The sequence below is a fragment of the Anabrus simplex genome, chromosome 14 (genome assembly GCF_040414725.1).
Source record: "Anabrus simplex isolate iqAnaSimp1 chromosome 14, ASM4041472v1, whole genome shotgun sequence".
Taxonomy (NCBI): domain Eukaryota; kingdom Metazoa; phylum Arthropoda; class Insecta; order Orthoptera; family Tettigoniidae; genus Anabrus; species Anabrus simplex.
Window position 1 is genome coordinate 38330041 of NC_090278.1, and position 9827 is coordinate 38339867.

General features: G+C 41.6%; 1 protein-coding gene across 1 annotated transcript in view; it reads left to right on the top strand.

Annotated features, from left to right (window-relative positions):
• The window catches only part of LOC136885238 (adenylyl cyclase 78C), a 1041122-nt gene that overhangs the window by 462669 nt on the left and 568626 nt on the right, over window positions 1-9827 (top strand). The gene's annotated exons all lie outside the window — the stretch shown is intronic.

Below are 9827 nucleotides of genomic sequence, written 5' to 3' on the forward strand. Positions count from 1 at the left end.
TATAACAAAAAAGCGCGATAATCCATTAATCAATCAATCATTAATCAATCAACCATGCATACTGTATAATTAGCCTCTTATTTCCTGTGTTTTAAGTGCCGGATATATTTCAGTTTTGGTAGGAATGTAGTTCATTGCTTAACGATAATAGAGTATCATGTTATTTCTCTGAGGAGTTCATATACAAATTTGACACTGAATTTTTTGTTGCAACACCCAGTTTCAGATACCTCCAGCCGCCACTGAGACCTAGCAAAGGTAGTCGGAGTTTTTAAGAGCGGAATTAAGTACACGTGGATGTGAAACCTGCAGACGTTAGGCCCATTTTTTTCATATCTATTTCGCGGCGGCCTTGTGTGTATACCGTATGATGTAGTACCAGTACTGGAAACTTCATTGTGTGGATAGAGAGGAAGGTTATCGCTTCATGTTCTAGAAGGCGCACGGGGAATGCAGACAAGAGAATAATAGAGGAAAAGGCCGGCCATGCCCTCTAGGCCAGCTGGGAGGTCTCGGTTCTAACTGACTAATCCCTTCCCGGAAATACCCTAGAGCAGGGATGGCGAACCCATGCCACGCGTGTCACTAGTTGACACGCGGACACGATTTCGGTGGCACGCCACATGAACATAATATTTTATATATACGTCTCGTACTACAGACAGTGCATACCTTACAGTGTTTCGCGTGTAAGAAATAAATATCGAAAATGTAAATACTAGTTCCATTCGGACGTGCAATAGGGCAACACCGCTACACTGATAGGTCCAAAAATCAAGCGAGATAGTGTCGTTTTCTAGTGGTTTTGTATACGGACATCGCAAATATGTTTTCGGTGCCGAAAAAAAAACAGAAACTGAACAAAGGTGGTGACCGTATTTTTCAAGAACACTGGCCAAGGGAATTCGGACTGTTAAAAATATGTGTTGCCTGTGTTCGAAAACAGTTGTATCCCCCGTATTTAATGTAAAGCGCAATTTTGTGACTGGTCATTCAAATGTTTGTTCCATTTCAAATGAAGAAAGAAGAGAGTTCGTGTCACAAAATATCCAACATCACACAAACAAACTAGTTCTTTTGTATCATCTTCCCGGCCCAGGAATAATATCAGTGCGGCTGTTCCGATCTGTCTCACTGCATAGTACAGCATGCATGGGATACAGATTTCTGACGGTGAGTTGTTGAAATAAAATGTATTATTGTCGTCCGACACATCATTTGAAAACTTCCCTAACAAACAACTAACAATTAACAAGCTTAAAGGAATGCCAGCTAGCTGAACTGCTGTCAAGAGTAGAATAAAAAAGATGAGTGAAGAAGTTTTGGAGCAGTTGAAAGCTAATTTGGATAACTCCCACATATATGTAGTATGTTTTGATGAAAGCATGAATGTGACCTTACAAACAAGGATAGCTGGGTTTTTTTTAGATTTCCTTATGGAAATGTGATGAGGGAGAAATTAGTTTAATTGTTGAGCGTACAAACTACAAGATGGGAAGATAATGAAGCTAATGGAGGAAGTATTTACAAGATGTATTGCACCCGTTATGCAAATATTTATAATAAATAAATAAATGACTCAATAAATGAATAAATAAATAAATAACGTATTATGAAACATAATCGGGAAATTGAAAGGAAGTTGCGAGGGGGGGGGGGGTGTAGGTTGTAGACATCTCGTAATGGAAATGGAAAACAACAAATGGCACAGTCAACAGATGAGAATAATAAACCAGAGTTAATGGCACACTAGTTGGAAAAGGTTCGCCATCCCTGCCCTAGAGGGCTACAGTAGGGTCGTTTGAGCACGTAACAATACCAACTATCAATCTCCGTTAGTTCGCCAACAAGAATAGGTACTATAAGAACAGCCATATTTAAAAAATAAAATTTCGAATACTGTTTTCACGTAATATAAGGGACACTAGCTTCTACAATAAGGACTTGGAAGTGTACCCAAAAGTAATATACCCTAATAAACGGTTTCTTTAAAAAATCTCTCAAAAATGTGGAGGTGGTGAGAAAGTCATGAAGTTGCTGTACCTCGACTGGCGGGATATCTAATACATTTCGGCAGACACTTCTCCTTGACTCCCAGGATATCCACTGCATTTTTCCCAATGATTTATCCTTTGCGGGACTGCTCCTCATGCAGTCGGCGGACCTCTGCAGGTCTCGTCTCATGTACCTAGTTCCAACGCTTAACCCTCTACTGCATGAATTATTTTTCGTTTTCGTTTGGTGAAGAAAATTTCAAGCTTTAATGTTCAACATACGCTCAGTGTATTAGATGTACCAGCAATTCTTAACTGGGGCTAATAGCTTAACCCCCTTTATGTGATGTGGATTGCCATTGTTGAATATATATACGATTTTTTACGATTTTACGCTAAGCTTTTAACATTCAAAGACCGAACATTACTACCTACTGGCCATGGGTACGTACTGCAAGGCGCAAGTACAACTTGCAGAACCGTAGGTCGGTAATGTCTTTGAGGTTGAGCCAGAGGTACTCCTGAAGCCTGTGGTAATGTGATGGGGAGGGCCCACGTAAAATAAACGGTGGTTGGTTCGCGTGGATGTTGACAGGGTGGAAGAAGTACCTTTGGTTGTAGGGCTATTTTGTCTTACGTTATGTGTAAAAAAAAACAAGGCATCACTGGGATATGTGTTTAATTGATTGTACAGTTGAAGGTGTGCCGTAAAACTACCTCTGTCTACAATATTTATCCATTTATACAGGTGAAAAGTTATTTGTTGCCTAAAGGCAACAGTATGCAGTAGAGGGTTAAAAGCTGACCGGTGAGCCGGAGGGTAGGAGGTTAGTACGAGATGAACTCCAGGAACGTACGCACGTGTTTTAATTTGTTTTAATTGAATGTAATAAATCTGGCATACAACAGGGCACAAACGTTCCCAATTACGGTTCATCTACACAGATACGTTACATATTTCACACATTTTACGGCCGCCTTTGATAGGCGATGGTTATAATAATAATAATAATAATAATAATAATAATAATAATAATAATAATAATAATAATAATAATAATAATAATAATAATAATACAGGAAACAATAAGGGACCTGAATGAACTGAACATCGAAGAAGGCATCATGAGAAATCGCGAAGTCTTTAGGACCTCAGTAAATAAACAAACATTTGTGGTGAAAACTAGTAGAAGGACTGATACAGAGAGGTCAGAAGAACAGAAGAGGCAACACAGTGAGTTCATGAAGAGATTTTGGAAGAATAGGAAGGGGAAACTTATCAAACCAATGAACAAATTCCAAGGTGCTCTATGAATGGGCATATGCCCTCACTCCATATGAGCAGTGCGGAGAGGTTTGTAATTTAATCCAGGCTTTTGGCACGCATTCTAGTGATTAGACATTGTATTCCAGCACCTCCCCTACCCTGCCGGCCAACATTCTGACGGTGACATTCTTTTGACCAGCGGAGCTCGAACCGGCTAACCGCGGTGAACAGCCTGGTACGAGTAAGAAAAGTCAATAACAGATGCAGCTAGGGGCCTCGTGGTTTTCATCCCCTCTGAGTGGGGGTGGTAGAATAAAACCTACGGTATTCCTGCCTGTCGTAAAAGCTAACTAATAGGGTCCCCAGGGGCTCTTCACTTTGCAGCATGGGTTGGCGACCACGGGGTCCTTAGCTGCGTCCTGACATTGCTTCCACTTACTTGTGCTATCCGACCTTCCTTGGTCAACTCTTGTTCTTTTCCCACCCCGACGGTATTAGGTATCGAGGGCTAGGGAGTCCATTTTCACACCCTTCTTGGCCCTCGTCTTTCTTTGGCCTATGCCTTCATTTTTCGAAGTGTCGGACCCCTTTCATACTTTCCCTCTGATTAGTGTTAATATGAGAAGCATGGCCAGTTGTACTTCCTCTTAAAACAATAATCACCACAACACGACCTCGTGGTTTTCAACCTACCCTACTACCGTGGATGTGGGTGGTAGAGAAAAATAATAATAATAATAATAATAATAATAATAATAATAATAATAATAATAATAATAATAATAATAATAATAATAATAACGCCTGAAATTATATGGCCATATCTGTAGAATAGACAGCGACAGACTCACCAAAAGATTATTCAAAGTAATCAACTCAAAGATGGTCAAAATAAACTGGCTAGAGGAAACTAAGGTGGACCTCTTAAGAAATGAATATCACGAACATGTAGAAGACCGGGAGCCTTTAGTAGGCTACAATTATAGCCACGCGCAAATTCGTGGAGAAACCTAAGAAGGATAGAAAAGCGGTTGGATGTGATCCACAGAACGCAAGATGCAACATAGTGCATTCATGAAGAGATTTTGGGAGGACAAGAAGGCGGAAACCATCAAGCCAACGAAGTTCAAACGTGCTCTTTGAATGAGCATAACGAAGAAATAATAATAATAATAATAATAATAATAATAATAATAATAATAATAATAATAATAATAATAATAATAATAATAATAATAATAATAATAATAATAATAATAATAATAATATCAGCCGAGTTGGTCGCGCGTTTAGGGGCGCGCGGCTGTAAGCATGTATCCGGGAGATAGTGGGTTCGAATCGCACTGTCGGCAGCCCTGAAGATCGTTTTCCGTGGTTTCCCAATTTCACACCAGGCAAAACTGGGGGCTGTACCTTAATTAAGGCCACGGCCGCTTCCTTCCAACTCCTAGGCCTTTCCTACCCCCATCGTCGCCATAAGACCTATCTGTGTTGGTGCGACGTAAAGCCACTAGCAAAATAATAATAATAATAATAATAATAATAATAATAATAATGTTGCTTTTACGTCCCGCTAACTAACTACTTTAACAGTTTTCGAAGACGTCGAGGTGCCGGAATGTTGTCCCACATGCGTTCTTTTACATGCCTGTAAATCTACCGACACGAGGCTCAGGTATTTGAGCACCGGGCAGAGCCAGGATCGAACCTGCCATGTTGGGGTCAGACGGCCAGCGCCTCAACCGTCTGAGCCACTCATCCCGGCGGTAGAAAATAGCGGGTTTAATACGTCGTGAGACAGCGCTAGGAATGTACTGTATATGATTAACGCTCATGTAACTGGTCCATAGGATCGAACCTTGAGCAGATTACTCACTTAGAGGATCTTTCCTTGTGTCTTGTTTACCAAATAGAGTGTCTGAAGGGTGACCATGGGAAGTTCCCAGAATAACTTTTGTAAACATATGACACTTCTCTAGAGAGAAGATCAATATTTAGTTACTATCAGTGACAGAATGTTGGTATATTGACACAGAGTGTGGAGAGCTGTGGAGGTCCCTTCTTAGTACAGGATGTTAGACCTGCTCCACTACGAAGGCCATACAAGTAGTCAGCGGAACATAAAACTATTTATTGATATCATTATTCCTTTCTTTCTTGAGCTGTTTACCCTCCAGGGTCGGTTTTTCGCTCGGACTCCGTGAGGGATCCCACCTCTATCACCTCTAGATCAGTGTCCTGGGGCGTGAGACTTTGAGTCGGGGCATACAACTGGGAAGGAGGACCAGAACCTCGCCCGGGCGGCCTCACCTGCTATGCTAAACAGTGGCCTTGTGGAGGGATGGCAAGATTGGAAGTGGTAGGCAAGGAAGAGGGAAGGAAGCGGCCGTGGCCTCAAGTTAGGTACCATCCCGGCATTTGCCTGGAGGAGGAGTGGGAAACCAAGGAAAATCACTTCCAAGATGGCTGAGGAGGGAATTGAACCCACCTCTACTCAGTTGACTTCCCGAGGCTGAGTGAACCCCGTTCCAGCCCTCGTACCACTTTTCACATTTCGTGGCAGAGCCGGGAATCGAACCCGGGCCTCCGAGGGTGGCAGCTAATCACGCTAACCACTACACCACAGAGGCCGACATTATTATTATTATTATTATTATTATTATTATTATTATTATTATTATTATTATTATTATTTTGTTAGTGGCTTTACGTCGCACCGACACAGATAGGTCTTACGGCGACGATGGGTTAGGAAAGGTCAAGGAGTGGGAAGGAAGCGGCCGTGGCCTTAATTAAGGTCCAGCCCCCAGCATTTGCCAGGTGTGAAATTGGGAAACCACGGAGAACTATTTTGAATGCGGAGGTTGATATTTAATTACAACAGGAGCTACAGTATTTAAATAACGACAAGAATGATAAAAAATGTGCCTTTAATATCACTCCAATCTGCACAAAACTCAGTCGAGGGCTTTGAAAAAAGAAGCAGGAATCCTGAAAGGAGTGAGGCGAGGCTGCAGTCCCCCCCACCCCACTTTTTCTCCTCTTCATTATTTATATAGTACAGGCGGTAAAGAAAATCAAAGAGGAACTAGAGGAAAAGGAATCACAATCCACGGTGGGGAAATCAAAACCCTGAGGTTTGCCGATGATATTGTTACTTTATCTGAGACTGCAGAAGACCTGGAGAAATTGCTGAAATTGCTAATGACGGCAGAAGTAAGGAGGACATAAAATGCAGACTAGGACAAGCAAAGGAGTTTCTTAAGAAAATAAATTTGCTCACCTCAAACATTGATACAGGGATAAGAAAGATGTTTTTGAAGACTTCCGTCTGGAGCGACGCACTGTATGAATGTGAATCATGGACGATAACTACTGTATCTCAGGAAGACAGAGAATAGAAGTGTATGAAATATGGTGTTACAGAAAAATACTGAAGGTGGGGTGGGTAGATCGAATCGCGAATGAAGAGGAGATCGATTTAGATAACTTTGACGAGAAGAAGAGATGGAATGGTAGGACACATCGTAAGACATCCAAGACTTGTTCAGTTGGTTCTTGAGAGAAGTGTAGGCGGTAAGAACGTTAGGAATAGACCAAGGTATGAACATTACAGGCAGATTAGAGCAGATGTGTTAGTTGCGTAGAGAAATGAAAAGATTAGCGCAGGATAGGGTGGTATGGAGAGCTGCATCACACCAGTATATGGGCTAATGACTGAAACGACACTAATAACAATATGATTGTTATTTGCTTTACGTCCCACTAACTACTTTTATGCTTTTCACAACAATATGACTTTAAATGCTACAAATCTTCTTCACACCTTTAAGCTCTCTCTCTCTCTAGTAGCCTAGCAAGCGATGGCAGCAGGTTTAATAATGTACCGTATGTAATATTAAGATTAAATAGTGTAAGTATGGTTTAAGTGACAGGAAGGCAACGCTGATGTCTTTCTTGGAATGAAACGGGCATGATTCAGAAATATTTCAATGTGAGGTAATCTTCTTGCCGTGAATTCTACACCACGATTTCGGTAGAAATATTTGTCAGTAGGAAATGAAAATGATTCTGGGAGAAGTTAATGTCTACAGGGTAATAATTATGTGAAATTAATGGCATGGACTCTGATAGGAAAACAAGAAGCCTAGAACTTAACCAAAGAAAGAATAACAATGAATGCAGAAATTTACAGGTAATTGGCAGTTGACGCCTTGGTCTTTCTGGACCTTGTCTGTACTTTTTGAATGTTAACTTACCGAGCTCGATAGCTGTAGTAGCTTAAGTGCGGCCGGTAACCAGTATTCGGGAGATAGTGGGTTCGAGCCCCACCGTTGGCAGCCCTCAAGATGGTTTTCCGTGGTTTCCCATTTTCACACCAGGTAAATCCTGGGGCTGTACCTTAATTAAGGCCACGGTCTCTTCCTTTCCACCCTTTCCTGTCCCATCGTCGCCATAAGACCTATCTGTGTCGGTGCGATGTAAAGCGACTTGTACACACACACACACACACACACACACACACCCGAATATTAACTTCATACTTGGTTTTCATACCGGAATTTTACGATCCGTGTTAAACGATGAATGGCAGAGAAGAAGGCCTGGAACACAAAGTGCATCAAATGCGCAAAAACAATTCTACAATTTGCTTATGTCGCACTGACACAGATAAGTATTACGGCGATGTTGGGACAGGAAACGAGTGGGAAGGAAGCGACCGTGGCCTTAATTAAGGTACAGCCTCAGCATTTGCCTGGAGTGAAAATGGGAAACCATGGAAAACCATCTTCATTGCTGCCCTTTCCTCTCTTTTGCCAACACCTTCATTTTTCGAAGTGTCGGATCTTTACGAATTTCCTTCTGATTAGTTTTAATAGAGGATGGTTTCCCACTTGCATTTTCTCTTAAAACAATAATCACTACCACCACCAGCAGCAACTGTAGCAGAGGAAGAAATATCGCTTGAATATTTATTTATTTATTTATTTATTTATTTATTTATTTATTTATTTATTTATTTATTTAGCCCGCCCGGTGCCCATGACCGTTAAGGCGTGAAGTCTACCGCCTGACAGCATGTTTAGCCGGTTCGAGTCCCGTTGGTATACTACAGTGTGTGCCAAAAGCTTGGATTAAATTCCAAACCTTCCCGCAGTGTTCGTATGCAGTGACGGCATATGACGCGGTTGATGGTGATTCATTTGTCGGATGGTGACGTTAATCCTTGAGCAGATCCTTTGCTGCTATTCGACAGGAGTAGACTATCTGCCGGCACCGCGTCACATCCCTTCCCATCCTAGTATCATATATCATGTAATTCACTTCAACGCATTAACTCCTCTGGTGAGGTTGCCGTCAGGAAGGGCATCCGGTCGTAAAAACTAGCTACGGACATCCATCTCCCTTCATACCCGACCCCGTAGAAAAAAGGAGCAAGGGATTTATTTATTTATTTATTTATTTATTTATTTATTTATTTATTTATTTATTTATTTATTTATTTATTTATTTATTTATTTATTTATTTATTTATTTATTTATTTATTTATTTATTTACTTTTAGAATTTGCTGTAAGTCGCACCGTCACAGATAGGTTTTATGGCGCCGAAGTGATAGGAAAGGGAGCATTTGTTTGGTGTGAAAGTGGGAAACGCTGCAAAATGGCTTCAGGGCTGCCGGCATTGTGGTTTGGACCCACTATTTCGTGAATGCAAGCTGACAGCTACTCGCCCCAAACCGTCCAGCCCCTTGCTCAGTAAATCTGCATTTAAATAATAATAATAATAAATAATAATAATAATAATAATAATAATAATAATAATAATAATAAATGATAATAATATTTTGACACCACATAAGCCACCTGCTTGTTGAAAATGAAAATCCACAGCCTGTTTCCAGTCATTTGACCGGGTCAGGAATGGAATGAATGAAGCCCCCATCTAGCGGTGAGGATAGGAATTGTGCTGGCTACCGAAGCCTGTCGCACTCCTCTGGAGCAATGATTAATGCCTGGCAGATGAAATGAAATGATATTTGAGAGTGTTACTGGAATGAAAGATGACAGGGAAAACCGGAGTAGCCGGAGAAAATCCTGTCCCGCCTCCGCTTTGTCGAGCACAAATCTCACATGGAGTAACCGGGATTTGAACAACGGAATCCAGAGGTGAGAGGCCGACGTTCTGCCGTCTGAGCCACGGAGGTTCACTGCCTGCTTGTTAATTTCGGTATTTTGTTCAACTCTGCCAGATGCTAGAGAAAAATAATTTTTTGGTGGGGTGGGGGGAGGTCAATCTATTTCATAGTTTCAGTTAATTGTATGTCCGACTCGTTGGCTGAATGGTCAGCGTACTGGCTTCGGTTCAGAGGGTCCCGGGTTAGAATCTCGGCCGGGTCGGGGATTTTAACCTTCATTGGTTTATTCCAGTGGCCCGGGGGCTGGGTGTTTTTGCGCTGGGTGTTTGTGCTGTCCCCAACATCCCTGCAACTCACACACCTCACATAACACTATTCTCCACCACAATAACACGCAATTACCTGCACATGGCAGATGCCGCCCACT